This window comes from Schistocerca nitens, chromosome 8 (assembly GCF_023898315.1).
Source record: "Schistocerca nitens isolate TAMUIC-IGC-003100 chromosome 8, iqSchNite1.1, whole genome shotgun sequence".
NCBI classification, from domain to species: domain Eukaryota; kingdom Metazoa; phylum Arthropoda; class Insecta; order Orthoptera; family Acrididae; genus Schistocerca; species Schistocerca nitens.
The window spans coordinates 195,304,679-195,323,443 of NC_064621.1; the positions used below are offsets into that span (position 1 = coordinate 195,304,679).

Here is an 18,765-nt window from a genome sequence, read left to right on the forward strand (position 1 = left end):
GGATTCTTGTCTCACCGAAAACGTCGGATACAGTTCTTGACTTTGTTCAGAGTCTTCACATACGCCTCTGAATTATTTATTAGCCATTCGGAAATATCTCCACGAGACTGATACAATCTATGCACCAAAATACTATAATTATGTCTTCGTCAGCAGAGATAGGTGCCCTGAACTTCTTCTCTTTTGATAACTGCACATGGTGCCACTACAGCTGCTGCCTATTTTGTTTCCGGCTCAAAGTGATGCACACAGGTGTGGTCGCTTGTAACGACACGTGACTGAAAGGCCTCTCCATTTGACTGAAAGTGCTTTTAAGGTTAAGATGAAGCCGCTTTACTTTGAGTATTCAGGAACTGATATTGACTTTTAAATCACTGCACGTGCACTTCCACCGCTCACGAATAGCTATAGAGCGATTACCGAGCTCTGATGCGCCACTCGGCACAAATAATGCCATCTGTGCAACTCGTAATGTAGGCAGTAGTGGCTGAGACTGGACGTCCCCAATGTGGCCGATCATGGAGCTTAGTTTCTGCACTTTCTGACACTTCAGCTTGCTTTACCCATCGCCCAACAATACTACTAACAACAATTTCTGTACATTGCACACGAACGTTTATCAGTGTTCAGCACAGTTTCCTTTTCCGCAATAGAATTCATTTGAATCACTCTGACTGCATCGAGTGTCTTGCGTAGAAGCCATTTTGATGGTTCATTTCAGCCCTTTTATCTGTTTTAATTCTTTGAAACTTCCCATACGTGCACAGGAAACTCCAAATTAGAAGCAGGTAAAAGGATGGTTTGCTGTATTTATTAAGGGCTGTGAAAATAAAACAAAATAAAATTAGTGTATTATTTAACGAATGACCCTCGTATTTTTCTAATTTGACTTGATTTAGTACACAGTTCCCTGACACGCCTCTTTAATTCTTACTCGAAAGGAAATCACTGTAAGTATTCACTAAAGTCCGAAGACTGACCAATCAGCACTTTCAGTTTATACTAGTTAAAGCACTCCGTCTTCAGGCCACGAGTGGCCGGCCGGGACCATCCGACCGCCGCGTCATCCTCCGAGGAGGATGCGGATAGGAGGGACGTGGGGTCAGCACACCGCTCTCCCGGTCGTTATGATGGTATTCTTGACCGGAGCCGCTACTATTCGGTCGAGTAGCTCCTCAATTGGCATCACGAGGCTGCGTGCACCCCGAAAAATGGCAACAGCGCATGGCAGCTGGATGGTCACCCATCCAAGTGCCGACCACGCCCAACAGCGCTTAACTTCGGTGATCTCACGGGAACTGGTGTATCCACTGCGGCAAGGCCGTTGCCAAACATAGTTAGGTGTCGCAAAAATAAATACAAGAATTGTGTTTGCAGCTATAGGTCAATGGTATCCTTGGCGTTGAAAAACGATCAAAAAACTAAAAACGAATATCAAAATTTTTCAAAATCTGGCATGTGTACTACTGAGACTGTCGTGAACAGCTTTTAAATGTTGAAAAGTATCCTTTCGGAAAGAATTTAATAATAGGGTGCCAAATACATAGTGACATTACGGAACCTGTCGCCGCAAGCCATGCCGGTAGGCCTATTGTCACTACTGTAATACTTGGAAAATTCTTGAATAGATATCTGTCGTTTCGGCTCGAACGGATGACCTCTGATGCAGTAACACATTCACAAAAGTCGACAGAGAAGCTGAAGGTCATGGACAGATGGAATACTTTACCACCGAAGTCGTGTTACTGGTAAAATTTTGTCAAGACACGCATACAGGAGTCATTACATACGATATTACATGAGTCACCTAAGTGTCCGAATATATTTTCGTAATTACTGCAAATATTGTTAGTAACGTTACTGATAAAGATGGTTCTTTCAGCTTTGTTTACTGTTATTGACTTCTTAATTACAAATTTCTTTGTTATTATCGTCGTTATGAAAGAGATGAATCCACTTCTTATCTCTCTCTAAACTACTAAACTACTATAGTGGTTCTTTCAGCTTTGTTTACTGTTATTGACTTCTTAATTACAAATTTCTTTGTTATTATCGTCGTTATGAAAGAGATGAATCCACTTCTTATCTCTCTCTAAACTACTAAACTACTATAGCTACTACTTACTAATACTTACATAAATTGAAAAGGAGTTGTCTCTTTTGAAGTATCATGGCATGTGGAAATCTGTAATGTGATGATTCTCGTGCTTGAGTGGTGGATAGCTGCAACATAATGATAATTTCAGAAAGTGAAGAAATTAGATCTTCATATCGGCAGGATCACATATTATATATAATTTACGAGCAAAAGTATCCCCACACCTGGCTGAAAATGGCTTACAAGTTAGCGACGCTCTCCATCGGTAATGGTGAAATTCAATGTGGTGTTTGCCCACCCTTAGCCTTGATGTCAGCTGCTACTCTTGCAGGCATATGTGCTGGAAGGTTTCTTGGGGAATGGCAGCACTGGGGAGAGGTGTCGATGTCGGTCGGTGAGGCCTGGCAGGAAGTCGGCGTTCCTAAACATCCCAAAGGTGTTCTATAGGATTCAGATCAGGACTATGTGCAGTCCAGTCCATTACAGGGACGTTATTGTCATGTAACCAGTCCGACAAAAGTCGTGCATTATGAACATGTGCTCGATCGTGTTGAAAGATGCAATCGCCATCCCCGAATTGCTCTTCAACAGTGGGAAGCAAGAATGTGCTTAAAGCATCAATGTAGGCCTGTGCTGTGATAGTGTCAAGCAAAACAACAAGGGGTGCAAGCTCCCTCCGTGAAAAGCACGACCACACCATAACACCATCGCCTCCGAATTTTACTGTTGGCACTACACAGGCTGGGAGATAACGTTCACCGGGAATTCGCCGTGCCCAGAGTCTGCCATCGGATCGCCACATTGTGTACTGTGATTGGTCACTCCACACAAAGTTTTTCCAATGTTCAACCGTCCAGTGTTTACGCTCCTTGCACCAAGCGAGACATTGTTTGGCATTTTCCAGCGTGTTGTGTGGCTTATCAGCAGCCGCTCGAGCATGAAATCCAAGTTTTCTCACCTCCCGCCCAGCTATCATAGTACTTCCAGTGGATCCTGATGCAGTTTGCAATTCCTCTGTGATGGTCTGGATAGATGTCTGCCTATTACATACTACGACCCTCTCCAACTGTTGGCGGTCTCTGTCAGTCAACAGACGAGGTCGGCCTGTACGCTTTTGTGCTGTATGTGTTCCTTCACGTTTCCACTTCATTATTACATCGGAAACAGTGGACCTACGGATATTTACGAGTGTGGAAATCTCGCGTACAGACGTGCGACACAAGTGACACCCTATCACCTGACCACGTTCCGTGTTCCGCGGAGAGCCCCATTCTGCTGTCTCACGAGGTCTATTGACTGCTGAGGTCGCTAATATGGAGTACCTGGCAGTAGGTGGCAGCACAATGCACCTAATACGAACAACGTAAGTTTTTGGAGGTGTCCGGATACTTTTGATCACATAGTGTATCTATGAGGTAGTCAACATGAAATTACGATATAAACTAAGTCATCTTTCTTAAACAAGTCTATGGGAGAAAACAGGAAGTCCACATTATGTTAGTGTAGTGATTTATTAGATGTAGGGAATTATTCATATATATTTCATAAAACATGAGAGGAAGTTTTCGTAACTGATTGATGAGGCTGAATACCATATTAGAGTTTTATAATTTTCTCGATGTTATGAAATATATTGTTAGCTATTTCATTAAAATACATTCCAGGTTGTTTTTTTTATTATTGAATTCATAAGCACCATAATGAGTCATCCTGTCTAACCGACGTCCAGACTGGCGGTGCAGGTTCAGACGAAATTAAAACGTTCAGAATTCTTCTTAATAAAACACTTCGTTATTGTCAATGGTACGAAGTTCCTTTAGACACGCTTTAGAATTACTGATTACATTTTTCTCATTGAACAAGGTTGAACTTATAAACTGCAGTGAAATTGTGTCGTCTGTTAATTTACAATGCTTACTACTTCAAACGGTTTGAAAATCCGTCTTTCCAAGAGTACTAACACATGGTTGTTAAAACACGTTAATAATCTTTTCACGGTCTCATGTGACATAATATCTAGTAAAGAATGCTAAAGAGAGAAAATTTTACAAGTTCTTTAGAGGTAAAAACGAAGCGTGAATTGTTTTTCCGCAGTGTGGTGGCATGTGATTTCTTTTCCACCAATGCCATCACTCTTCACAAAAATTATATTTAATTGACTGCTATAATACTTGAGTTAACTAGCGGAGCAGATGCATTAACAGTCTTGCGAATAACATTAAAAAAGGAAGAAAAGCCGATGAACAGTGTGTGGCAATATTTCTTCTCTGTCTGGTCTTTAGTATATGAACTAACAGAGATCGATAGGAGGGTATCAGAACAGTGGACCTACATAGCTACACGATGTTCGCCAATAAAATAATGAAAAACTACGAATCCTACCTGTGAAACCAACATATGTACTCGCTATTCAGCTCTCACTACTTCACACCTCTAATCCACTCTTACAATCATCGCCGTTCGCTAGGCTCGATTCGACACTTTTCTGGGTGCACACCTATCTGAACAGTCATCTACATCGAAACAAGCAAAATAGAGAAGCAGAAGCACACATATTTTCTATGTACGGAACATAGTAAACAAATCACAGACATTCGTTAACCAATTGGTTGATCTGTGTCAATGTGAATACATAATGTACTCTTAAGTGTTTCAGAAACTACCACAAATTAATAATTTTTTCCATGCTATCTTAAATAAACCAAATGTTTTATATTCCTTATATTTGTAGGCAAAGCTTTGAAGACTGTTTTACGCTGACGAAACACTCGTTTTGAAACATAAATCGCTGATGAAACACTCGTTTTGAAACATAAGTTTCTGATACAGTGGGTCGCTATGCAGTTCTCATAGAAAATTATTCCTACTTCTTTTACAAGAAGCGCGTAATCCGTATTATAAATAATCGTGTTTTCCTGGTAACTTTGTGTATGACGTTTTCTCAATCCCACAGCCCTAATTCTAGTGCTGGCTTTCATTCTTATATCTCTAAAGGTCAAACATGCGGCTTTCTTCTCATTTGCCACTAGGAAATTATCTCTAAACCAATTTTGCGCTATTTCTGTTGTGACACAAACCTTCGGCCGTGAATCAGTTCACGACGTTGTGTGATAAAGATTAGTAACATTTGCAAACAAAACTCTGTCTCATTTTGACTTTACCTATAAAGTCTCCTCTAGAGCGTCTAGAATTCTATCACCGCATCTGTGTGCCCTCGAATATGTAGACTCACTTTATAGGGAGGCCGTTCGAGGGAATCCCCGGAGACCTTTTCAGTATATATTCTGATCAACTAAGGAAAATTACAGGAAAAAATCGAGTAGCTCGAAGTTTTGTACACTACGAGGAGCGAATGTCATGAACAACAGAATAATGATCCTAACCGGTGGGGTGTGAGTGCTTGGGTGAGAGGACGTTAAAAGATTCTGTTTTTCTCGAATAATTCAAAATTCGCGGCCTCTACCAAAAATGTTTTCCAGTGCAAATTCAACTACTTTAAATTTCGTACAAGGAAAGTCCTACTCATTTTCTTCTGGGACTAATATTTCTGCGTTGCAGGGGATGAAAGTACTGCACATTTTTAAAAATATTGCTTTAACCGTATAATATTAATGTTTATCTTTAAGTGAAGTCGGTTAAAAACAAATATTAAATTTGTGTATCACGTCTAAGCACATTAGAGCCGTATTAGGGTATGAACTGCGTCCTGGAAGTGTAACAGGGTGAAGAGGGGATGTGTGGGGTACAGGTGTAAGGGAAGATTGGTCGCCAGATTGTGTTCATGAACTTCCCTCCTTCATGAGTCTGCAAACTGAAGACTGACTAGTGATTTTTCACTCTATCCACCTCACTAAGTCAAAAGAAGCAATTACAGTGCTTTTCACAAAGTTACACCGAACCTGCTCAGTGCACCTTATGAACCACTGACAGCGCAGGGCACACACATGCCCGGAGTGTTTACTTTCTACAGAGTGCGTTAACCTTACATGGAGTAAAGATTTATACTAACGATACTCACGCTAATAACAAACGAGGACTTAATCTGAATAAATCTGTCCACACTGTCGCACACTGCCAGATGTGAAAATAGTTCTTATTTACCCTGTGCGGCAGCTGTACTGTTCTTTCACGAAATTAAACTTCTCTCACTGCTAGCGCTGCTCGCTTTTTCGTTAACAGACATACATATCCCAAGTATTTCCTGTCCATTTTTCTTATGTGAGCAGAAAAAATAAGTTCACTAAGCTCTTGTTAATATAGTGGAGCCATTTTCAGTTTGTTAAAAGAGTAAGATCTGTACAATTTAAATGAGCCTTTGTATACCATACGTCCATGTAAGCGATGGCTGAGAAGAGTTTCATTTTAAATGGGCTATTTTCAGTGACCTTTGCAGTGTTAGTGTTATAGGGATTCGATTCGTAAATGATCCACCTTGCTACTATCTATCGTTGACAGCCTATTGTGGAGCTCTTTAACTGTGATGCGCTGAAGTAATGAATGACCAGAAAGTTGCTGCACTGCTCTCGTTATTAATTGTCTTTCTGGTAAGGTGCCTAAATCTCTTCCACTCACAAATTGTTGACGCTTCTAGAGTGGAGCCACTTTCTACACAGCCATAGTACGTCTTGCTAAATGGATATGAATGTGAATGATGGTGTGCGATTTACCATATTCAAGTCTACATCAGTAATCTGATGTAATACTGTAATAACATCAGTGTCAGGCTGCCTAAGAAGGGTCTGATGCCATGACATTGTACACATGTAAAAAATCGAATTACCTAAGTTTAAAAACTCTATAGCTCATTAGTTGTCAAACATCCTTCGCAACCATGTGTAATAGTACGATTGCTATGGAAGAGGTATGCACCGTATTATAAATAAGAAATGCAGGAAAGCATCTCCCATGTGCTGCCACCACTCACACACCATGAGGTTCCATCCTACCAGCACAAAAGCCACTGCTGCACTGCACACTCGAATGTGTTATGATCGCTTTGGCAATTGCCTTGCATCTAATGAGGAGACACCACCAAGGCTAGTGTTTGCCAGTAACGCCTGTGCTGGAAATAACAAAACTAAAGTCTTTCCTCCACACGTAGGAGCAGCAAGCCTCAGTAGTCCTATAGTCAATCGATTCACTCTGTGACTGATTTTTGCTTGTCTGTGCGGTGGGCACTCTGCAAGGACGAAGGTATACACAGTGAGCCACTGCTGTGAATACGGTACGTAGATTGTCTTAAATACAGTCTAAGAATTTTATAATTGTAAAATTTCTGGAAATGAGCTATTATGAACATTCCGTCATACTGAAATTTTTCTGCACATACACCTATATGGTAACAATTTTTACATTGGTAGTACTATGTGTATTAAAACTTGTCATTAACTGACAGGAGACCAATCGCAAGCAGTCGCGTGCCACACCATTTTTGCTGTCACTTTCCCTTGTGTGCTTATAGAGGCTGTCGACACATTCTTTAAATACGATACAGTCTATAGGACTTGACACATGAGCATCACATAGATTATGGGCATCAGGAAGGTGACCAATCAAGACAATTGAATGATGGCCAATAAAGATGAAACTTCCAGGAGTTTATAGTAAAAGATAGTGCAAGAATATGTAACTGAGTCCGTATATTGCTAGCTATTAGAGAAGCAGGCTGTCCATCTTATTAGACGTCACATGAAGTTTCTCTGGCGTTTTAGTACGTATTTCCAATTTCGTATACGCAATTTGTAGCCGAAATCGAACCAAACAAGTTTTCAGTTATGAACAAAATGATTTTATGTATTCATCCGATACAGCGGTCCCAAATTAGTCTGTTGTGATTCATTTTACTCGACAATGTACACCTGTAAATATAGAGGAATGAAATAGTGAACCACTTTATCTTTAAACGTAATTTTTGTTACACACTAATTCGTGGTAGTGATCGAAATAACGATGAATTGCATATCCATAAGGAGATTGTTACTGTTTTCTCATCTCTGCAATAAGGAAGGGCAAGAACTCTGTACCAAGCACCTTCTGCCATGTACTGGTTGGGTATACAGTTGGACAGTCGCCAAACTGTGGAGGAGGAGGAGACTAACGTCCCATCAGCATCGAGGTCATTAGACACGTAGCAGAGGCTCGTATTAGTGAAGGATGTATAATGAATTCTCTACTGTAAATGATGAAAGTATGTGAATGCAGCTTGCCGCTAACTTGGTGTAATGTTTTGTCTGTACAGAGGTGTATCTGTCGCCTTTATTACTCCTTCACTCTCACACATAAATCGGTACAATAAAGTTAGGGCTTCCTGTTTTATAATTAGGCTGATCCGTGATAAGACAGATTTACAATTATGCTAATGGTGGATTCTGAGTATTTTCTAGAATTTCATTCGCTCTCTCTCTCTCTCTGTCCTTTATCTGTGTTCAGTTTAAATATATTATTTACGTGAAATCAGCCTAGTAGAATCTCTGGTGGAGCCCTTCGTCTTAATATTCAGCGGCTGGCTTGCTGGAAAAGATCTTTACATTTGTTATTTTTATTAAGCGCTGCATTCAGTTGGGAAAATCGATCGTTCGAACAATTCGTTCAGTTTACGACAGATTTAAAATTTCAGATGTGGACGAAGCCTTTTTGGACGATTTATAAAAACTCGGAGATTGCAGGCTCTCTTCGTCACAGCTGAAACTTCCCCACTAATAACAGAGCCAAGACAATCATCAATGATTCAGACAGAGAACTCATTCGTCATTCACTCTAGAATAAAATGGTCACAAACCTTATTTCTGAGGAAAATTGTATATTCAATCCATCTCCATTACATGTTCCGTTTTCTGTGGATTCCAAGTCTTATGTAATTTGCTTTTACAGTTCTTTCTTTCTCTTTACCTATCCCGCTAGTGGCACAAACGTTAATAGCTCGTTTTAGCGAGAGGAAGAGTGAAAATGTCTCTTTTAGCAACCCGACAATCTTCCAACCGATACTTCCGAAGCTGTTCCCTTATCCCTCTATAATAACCATGGAGCATACTTCTCCGTATCTCTGTTATTCCAAAGAATAAACGTACTAGAAAAATACCTTGGCGTCGACAAGCTGTCGGCGCATATGTTACTAAAAAATCCGATCAGATACTTTTCAAAAGTGAATAATTGTGGATGATTTGATTAACCATTATTAATTATTGCGTGGTAGAGGGTAATTTTCCGTGGGGAGATTACAGATGGAGAAGGAAATCGGCAGTTCCCTTTCAAAGGCACCATCGCGGCATTTGCTTGAAGCCAAACTGTGGTTACCCAATTACAGAGAGAGAAGTGATGACACAATAAACACATTGCATTTCGAAGTCAGAGATGCAGTTTGATGTATATCTTGAAAACATTACTTTTAATGGCGAGAATATAGGAAAAGGAAGCTTGATAGCTCTCCATAAAAATGATCAAGTAAGCTTTGCTGCTGCACTTGTAATCATACATTGATTACTGTAGCACCTACAGATCAGCATTTCTTTGTACAACTGCATAGTCCCGAGCTACTGTAAAAGTACAGACACATCTAAGGTTTTACTACATGTGTAAATAATTTTTGTCACGTTCTAATCGAGAGTGGAATGAACTGATATCGAATTTCAGGTGGGATAGGTATACGCAACCCCAGTATGGACAGTGCATATGGGTGCACTTGTTCCCCTTTAGTTAACTGACAGTATACTGTGTGATCTATACTTTGCATATACTTTCTGACCAAAAATATCTGTAGACACCTGCTAGTTGGCATTAATATTGGGTTTGTCTTCCAGTCAAATAGATAATCAGGACTGATAAGGCTGGGACGTGTGTGCAGAATTTGTTACTGTTCGTCTGTTTCACGTGTCAGCCTAAGAGTTGCTTGGACATAAGTATGTGCAGTCCCTGAGCTGGTTTCTATCTCCACATGAAATGGGGCTCAGCCGAAGAATGACAATGTAGTTCTCGTGAAATGCTATCAGGTAATTTTAGGGAATGAGCATTCAAGACAGACTGCATGTTAAGTTTTCTGCTGCTGTCACATATTTCAAACAGAGGCTATAGGAACAAGATCAGAGGAATTAGAGTCCATATATACAATCACTATTCCACTGGTCAATATATGTAAATTTAATATATGTGTAAGGCAGAAAACCATGGTAGTGACCTGAGGCCGCAGTGGAATGCATACTATGGGGAATATCAGACTCAGTTACATAAGCATTATAATTCATTGACTACATCTGTATGTTATAATCTTTTAGTAACTTTACACATATGTTATAGATGCAATAAGTGAAAAGTTTTATGTAGTGGAAGTAATTGACATTTCTGGTAGAAGCGGTGGCAGCTAGATATAAGAGAGGGGTACATCACACATCCATACTTTAGTGGCGCAAAAATAATACATGATGTCAAAACCAACTACCGTTTCTTCTACTTGGGAGAAATATTGCAGCAGCAATATACCTATTGGAAGAAATTGGCGTAGGAATGTTTGAGATCGTTTCAAGGAAATATATGAATATCATATAAAGTGGAACTGACTGATGTTAAAATGGATCAGCTGCCTGTGATACTGCAACAGCTCTGTGCAGACAACTCTTAGGTTTTTGGTGTGATTATAATGCAACGTTTTGTTTGGATGTTAAACCAAATGTTGATGTGTGAGTACCTAACTTCGAATCAACACTTCTGCCTGAAGAAGAATAGTACCAGACAAATAGTAATTGTATAGTAAACTACAATAAGGCTTTTTAATGGGAATAAGCTCCAATTGTAAATATATATAGCAAATACGTCAGTTCACAACGCCAGGAGTTAGCGAAGTTATTGGTAACCACTTTACCAGCTTTATAATGTGGCCTGATAAGTGTAGTGTAGTAGAACGTTTTAGAGCATCCTTGGCTAAGGAAAATCGTTTTAAGCTGTGATTTATAACTATGGGACAGATTGTTCGTGCTTTACACTGTCTAAGTGTGCTGGCGATACAGAAGTCTTATATAACGTAGGAGAAACGTATTTCGGGCCGGCCGGTGTGGCCGAGCCGTTCTAGGCGCATCAGTCTGGAACCGTGCGACCGCTACGGTCGCAGATTCCAATCCTGCCTCGGGCATGAATGTGTGTGATGTCTTTAGGTAGGTTAGTTAGGTTTAAGTGGTTCTAAGTTCTAGGGGACTGATGACCTCAGATGTTAAGTCCCATAGTGCTGAGAGCTATTTGAACCATTTTTTTGAGAAACGTATTTCTTTGCATACTAGAACACTGTAGACCAAAATACTATGAGATATATAGATACTATCGAATCACACAGTATACCGCAATTATGCTATGTGTTTACAGTCGTATACAGTTAGTTCCTCAAACAATACTTGCATATTTTACAAACATCGAGTATATTTAGAGTACATATGAAGCTGTGGCAGTTGCATTTGATCAGTGTACTCTGTTAGTAACGTACATTAAAGTGAGAATGAGTGTCGTCTTTGTTAGGTGGTCACGGAGCAAGGTTTTGTAAGCATCATCAAGCATAAAACTATAATTCAATAGCTAAACCTATAACATCCTCCACGTCTGCTATAGTCAATGTCTTTTCGTGTATATGGGCTGGTTTTGGCAGTTACGATTATGTGTTTACAGAAGATTTTCTGGGTAGAATTTTGGAGAAAGAAGATTAAATGCCACTGTGAACTCTTTGTGCATATACTGGTTAGATGATGGAGTCAGAATCACTGTTGGATGATAAAATAACGAACTCATGCCTCATAGGGTAGCAAACGAGAAGATACATGTTTGTGTATAAAAATCTTTATTAATCTTTGCATATGCTTTAATGCAAAGTATATTGGGAAAAAAATCTGGATAGAAATGAGATGCGTGGAATATCTGCCTTTACTTTATATACTAATGGAAAGTGTTCACATATTGGCATAACTGCAGAAAAATGACGGATTGAAAGTGTTTATTACGGTAGGGAACATAAGAAAATATATTTATAAGCCTTCACTCCTCGAAAAGACTGGTCAGTATAAAATGAGCCTGATTTCAGTGCTAAAACGTAGGACCGACACACATTACCCTTTTATCGATGTATATGTTCAATTACAGAGTAAAAAAGATACCATTTTATTCCTCCAGAATGCTATTGTAAAGTCATTCAGGTTTGTAATACACTGTTCTGTATCATCTATTATCAAGTGCTTTGCGAAATGGGATTAGCTGATGGTCTGAGGCAGTAATTGTGATTGGCCGTTTCTAAGTGGCTTAGTTTCAACGATTCTTTCTCGAGTGGGCGTAGGACGCACTATAGTCTTATTTCTCCGTTACCGTCAAACGAAGTCAATCCGTATTGAATTGAACTACTGTAATATTTTTTCAAAATGAAACAAACATGCAAAAGCGTGTAATAGAAAACAAAAGCGTAAAATCATGCATTTAATCTAAGATGAGCAACTGATATAATATAGTAATAAATACATAAATACATATATAATTTTAATTTTTAATTTCGAAACACTATGTCATGTGATAATCTAATTAGCTAGCCAACTAAAGGCACCTAACTGTTCTGAACTTTTTGTAATATACACATACGTGGGTTTACTCACGCCTATAGTCCCTTTTTAATATCTAGTTTTGATTAAAAAAGTTCAACATAGAAAAATGTGTACTTACGTCTTATATATGAATTATAAACTCATAATAATGTTGATTTTTTAGGAGGTGGCACTCCACAGCTCTTATGTATTTAAAAATGTCATATCCCCTCATTGAGCTTCTGATAAAATATTTAATTTGTACATCCAGTTTCAGTTGTATGACCACCATCAAGTTCTCAGGAAGTATTCACAGTACTAGATTCGGAAGCCTGTGTGTGGTATTTACCTGTTAACAGCCTTAAAAACCATTACAGTTTTAACGCGAATTAATAGACTCTCTATCACAGTGTTTATAGATTAATGTAATGTATATAACGATATCCTAACAGTGTATTATTACTTATGGGTTTGTCTCCTGACAATAACGATTTTATATTTCGGCTAACAGGTTGCTCTGAATACTTTTATAAGCCTGATGTGGGCGAGATGATTGAGACTGTTTGCATAAATAAAGTGTTTTGGCAGCAGCTCAAACCGGTTATATGACATCGTTTTAGAAAAATGTGTAGGACTAGGGACCAGTTAAACATGTTGGACTGAAGCTAACCTACTCATGCCGTCGAACCACTAAACAAGCAAATATAATCACTAACACCGCCATAAGTTGCCAATTCGCGCGTTGGCTGTTGGGACAGTCGGGAAGTGCGCCGTACCCGTGCGTCATGATTGCCGAGGGGATGGCAGCACTGAGGGGAAGGCAGCGTCGGCCCCATCTCACAATTTAGAGACACACCGTTTGACTTAACAGAGTCCACATTAATACTCAGTGAGCTCAGTAATGAATTAAAGAGAATACTCCATGAACCCAAGCCGTGATGCAATACGTCACAGTCGCCATGATACGTCGGTGCAAGCTGTCAAGTCGTTCTACTCAACAGGGAAAATGAAGTTATTATTTACTTGGTTATGAGCACTATGGGACTAAACATCTATGGTCATCAGTCCCCTAGAACTTAGAACTACTTAAACCTAACTAACCTAAGGACAGCACACAACACCCAGCCATCACGAGGCAGAGAAAATCCCTGACCCCGCCGGGAATCGAACCCGGGAACCCGAGCGTGGGAAGCGAGAACGCTACCGCACTACCACGAGATGCGGGCGCATTATTTACTGATACTGCGTGACACTGTCTAGGTTCAATTTTTAGTTCAATGAAAGAATCGCTCAGAAGTGGCTAGTAAAAGCAGTACTGACAACCAGGAATCCCCCTTCGCCAATACGATGTCCCTGCCAAACACCGTCACTGTTTCTGTGCAAAGGTACCTTTGAGTAGTGTTTCCAATTTAGTATTGAGCTCAATGGTAACACCTCGCATCCATGGGCAGCCTAACGTTGGCAGAAATCAAAAAGAAATCAATATCTGTCAACTAATACACATTGTTGTTCCTTCTAGCAGCACTAGTCAACAACAAGTTATCGTGGACACACAGTGCGATTGAATGACCGGCTTGTGTCATGCTGTGCCGTCTACCACTTGACCTCTCCTCGACTCTGCACTGCCCAAATTGCACGGGATTAATAATTTAAAACGAATAAAATTTTGAAATTTTTGGATCTTTCACGGACCACAATTTAGCTCTTATGATCTGTGAACCACTGGTTGGGAACCAGAGATCTACAGCCTGATATCGATGGTCCAGTGCCCAGTGCAATCGTAATTAACTAAGTCGTAGGAAAGAGATTGGAACACGTAGTGGCGAATGTTGCAAAGCCCTTTGTTCAACAAAGTGAGCTGAATGGTATACTACACTTATACTCTGGCCGTATTTAGAATTAAGAACAGAAATGAAATGCTTATAGAGACACAATAGAGATCAATATCATATGTGAATTTACGTTTATTTAAATGACGTATGTAGGAGATAGAGACTGTGAAGCGATTTTGTATGGCCTCTGAGAGCACAGTCTTGTGGTGGCTGCCTGCAGGCACTACTTGTCCCGACATCGTAGCAACTTTGTATTAGAAACGTCAGACGGCAGCTAATTTAACCAGAGTATAGAGTTTCCAGCGTATTCACTCTTGTTCAGCCTCGAGTCGATGGACTACCCGTACTGCGTGAAACCCATTAGGGCGGCAGCTCCGGGCGACGCGAGGTGGGAGAATTGTCACCGGGAACAGCGCGACTCGCACAATGGGCTGTGCGGCATTGCCTCGCTGCGAGGTGCACGCGGGTGTGTGGTGTAGTCGGGTGACGCCAGATTGAATCAGCAAGCACGCCAGACGAGGCTCGGCGGGTGTCGTCGCGTGGGCCGAAGCGGCGCGGTCGCTCAAAGGCAGGCCAGGCGGTCTATAGGGGCACAGCAGCTGTGCACCGCTATATACGTGTGTGTGTGTGTGTGTGTGTGTGTGTGTGTGTGTGTGTGTGTGACGGAGAGGGGGGGGGGGGGGGGGAGAGAGGACGTTGCCGCAGTCCAACAACCTGCTGAGCGCAACGCCAGCCACTGACGGCTCGGGTATCGGGTTGCACCTGCCAATGATTTGTCACAAACTCAAGAGAGAGTTACCTGGTTCCCACTCTCTCTACCCAGATACGTCACAAGCAGCAACTACTGATTGTCGCTGCTTGCGAGCGAGAAGATGACAAGGGCCAGTCCTCTCTTCCTCCACTCAGCTCATGTCACAAGGAGCAAATACAAGTTGTTTCAGTAGGTCTGCGAACTGAAGAATGAGTACGTGAGTCCTCACTATCTCTACAGGTTGTTTTAGTTTGTCTGCAAACTTAGGAATAAGTAGACTAGCCCCAACTCTCTTTACACAGCTACGTTACAAGCAGCAACCAGGAATTATTTTAGTTTTTCACTGAACTGAAGAATGAATAGGAGAGTCGCCACTGCCTTTAAACGAGCTTCGTCACAAGGAGCTACCGTGTTTAACAATGGCTCTGAGCACTATGGGACTCAACTGCTGTGGTCATAAGTCCCCTAGAACTTAGAACTACTTAAACCTAACTAACCTAGGGACAGCACACAACACCCAGCCATCACGAGGCAGAGAAAATCCCTGACCCCGCCGGGAATCGAACCCGGGAACCCGGGCGTGGGAAGCGAGAACGCTACCGCACGACCACGAGATGCGGGCCGAGCTACCATGGATTTTCATTACTGTTACAGCATTGCTTCTACAGCAAGTCTTCTGAACCGATGGTGACGCTGTTCTCAGACACGCCCAAAGAGCAATTAGTTTCCACTCCATGCATCAATATTACACGGGATGCACAAATTACTCATGTACCCAACGCAAGTAACACACCAGAACAAAATCTACTTAATTCACTGCAAATATGTAAGTCAAGAATAAGACACACATGTAATGGGCTCAGTATGTGATTACTAACTTCGGAAGAAGTAAAGAGCACAGCGACGTGCAATACCAATTACAAATTTTCTGAAAACGAGAAATACGTTAAAATTCAACATAGAATAAAGTGTGTTTTCCGGAATAATTTGTTTTTGAGTGTTTTAATATATGCAATGGGATGGTGAAAACCTGATGTTTTATTATGCTCAAAACAGTCCGAAAGACTAGAACTGCGTTATGCTTGTATTGTATGCAACTCACATAACCTAACCGTTTTGCAGGCCATCTGCTCTCTCTTCGGTACAGTCGTTTAACTATACAAATTCATTACTACAAGAGACCAAAAAAGATAACTGTTCTGTACAGCTTTCTATATATATATATACCACGATAATGCAAATATCAGAAAACAGGCTCTTAGAAATGGCACAGCGATTACGCTTGTAAACTCAAATATATTACAATAAATGACATTTCAGAATACAACTTTCACCTTCAAATAAGACGAAAATTTTTGTAATGGACTGGGATCCAGGACTCTAATCCATCAACAACTGTTACTTTTAACTAAGAACGAAACGTCTTAAGTGTGGTTTCAGTCACAAGTAACAAAGAGTACGAATATTTAAACTTGAAAGGACGTGCTATACAGTTTCGTCTTGGACGGAGATTTGAACCAAGCACATAATCGTATTGTTAACGAAGAGAAATAAAATTTTAGAAACTCTTGTTTTTACCAGTAATGAGATGCGTGAAATTGAAACAATGAGACCAAAAAAGTTTTGACTTACAGTGATTCGAAAACAGGCGTAAAAAATAGATTTCACCAGTAGCGTCATGTACACATCTGTGAACTGGAAATAACATGAGAAAACGTTCCATGCTGTCTGGGATTCCAACTCTACACAATCATCGTTGTTGACTACACATCAGGAGACACAGAATATAGGATAGTATTCACAAGTAACTAGGAGTGACATTTTTGAACTCGAAATGATGTGACTAAAAAGTTCCGTGTGTTGACTGGAGGTCGAAACCTGTAGATGAACGAAGGGGAAAGTGGCCACGTTGGGAAAAGTGGTCACTGCTTGTTAGATGTCTTCAACAGTGCTGCTTTCTACCGAGAAGTGGTCAAACTAGGTGTAATCTACACCAGTAGCATTGTCAGATTAGATAGTTTCAAATAAGTGGACTTGGGTAAAGCGTTTCTTCGCACAGCCGTTCCAATGACAGCATTCAATGGGTTTAGAAAGTGTGGAATTTTTCCAGTAGACTCTAACGTGTTTACCGATGAAGGCTATACTGCAGCTGAGGTTACTGATATTCCTCTGCATAGGGACACAAATATTGCGCATAGTACAAATATTGGTTCTTCTCATTGCGAAACTGTGAAAACTTTTAGGTTTTTCGATTGTTGGATGTAACAGAAGTCATTCATATTACTTTAATTGTTACACTTTTATGTAGAGCAATAAGTTTTTACGAGATTAAGGTTCACGCACTGTCTTTTGGCTTACAAATATGATTCATTGTCGATTCCTTTTATTGTGTTTGGTGTGTGAACTGCTGACACAGACATAGCATCCGATCGGGAAAATTGGACACCTTGGCCCCTACCCATGACAGTTATTTTTCAGTTTTTTTATCCCAGTGAGAATTAGCTAAGTCCATATTTTGTGTACAGTACAAGAACGGAAACTAAAACATTACAAATCGCTTTATACACAAAACTAATATCCGCTTTTCTGCTGTTCTAAGACGGTTTGCAAGAGCTTCAAGATGCCAAGAAAATACAAGTGGAACACAGTGCAACATACCTGTGACTGTTGCGATGCAAAAGGCAATTTAAGCAGTGTAGGATGATAACATGGCTTTCTCAGCAGCAGCAAAACAATTCAATATTGTACATAATACGCTAAAACGAAGACTTTTATGTCTGTATTTCGTCTATCTGAATGTAAATTCTTGTTAGAACTAAATCCCTGTGGTAAGGAACTATTGCTGAAACGCTGAATATTGAGATACTGTGCCGAATTGACAGGCATTAAGTGACATCACTCGAAACAAGGCATTTGGAGTAGAAGACGCCCCCTCAAAATTATTGATATTCTTGGTTGCGCATACCATGACAAACCACTCCATCGGACATGTGAAACATATGGCATAGGAAAAATATCCCCATACTTCAAAACGAACACAATAATTGAAGTGTCAAAGATAGCACTTGCTGACCAATGAGACTATTACCGAACTATGGGTCTAAAAGTCATGGGTGCGAAATATTGACACGAATTGATTTCACAAGTATCGACGAAAAAACTTGTGGAAGCCTGTCTCAGGGATGATCGCTTTCGATTCCGAATAAATGTACGAACATGTGAGGTAATACTGATCCTACCTTAGATAATACGTTGAAGAATGGCAAACTTACGTTTCTGACGTTTACTGACATTCAGAAAGCATTTGACAAGGTTGACTGGAATGGACGCAGAATTTCTGAGGGTATCAGAGATAAAATACAGGGAGTGAAAGGTTATACACTTCTTGTATAAAGAAAGTAGATTCTGGTTGAAAGTCATGAAGGGCAGCAGTTGTTGAGAAGAGAGTTAAACATTGGTTTAGTCAGTTACCGACGTTATTCAGTCTATGCATTGAGCAATCAATCATCGGTAACGAGGACAAATTTTGAAAGTAAATTAAAGTTC

At 40.3% G+C, this 18,765-nt stretch overlaps 1 protein-coding gene and 1 pseudogene across 1 annotated transcript in view; one reads left to right on the forward strand and one right to left on the reverse strand.

Moving 5' to 3' along the window:
• Positions 1–18,765, forward strand: part of LOC126198934 (uncharacterized) — a 1,245,788-nt gene that overhangs the window by 824,147 nt on the left and 402,876 nt on the right. The window lies entirely within an intron of this gene.
• Positions 1,213–1,329, reverse strand: LOC126200003 (5S ribosomal RNA; annotated as a pseudogene).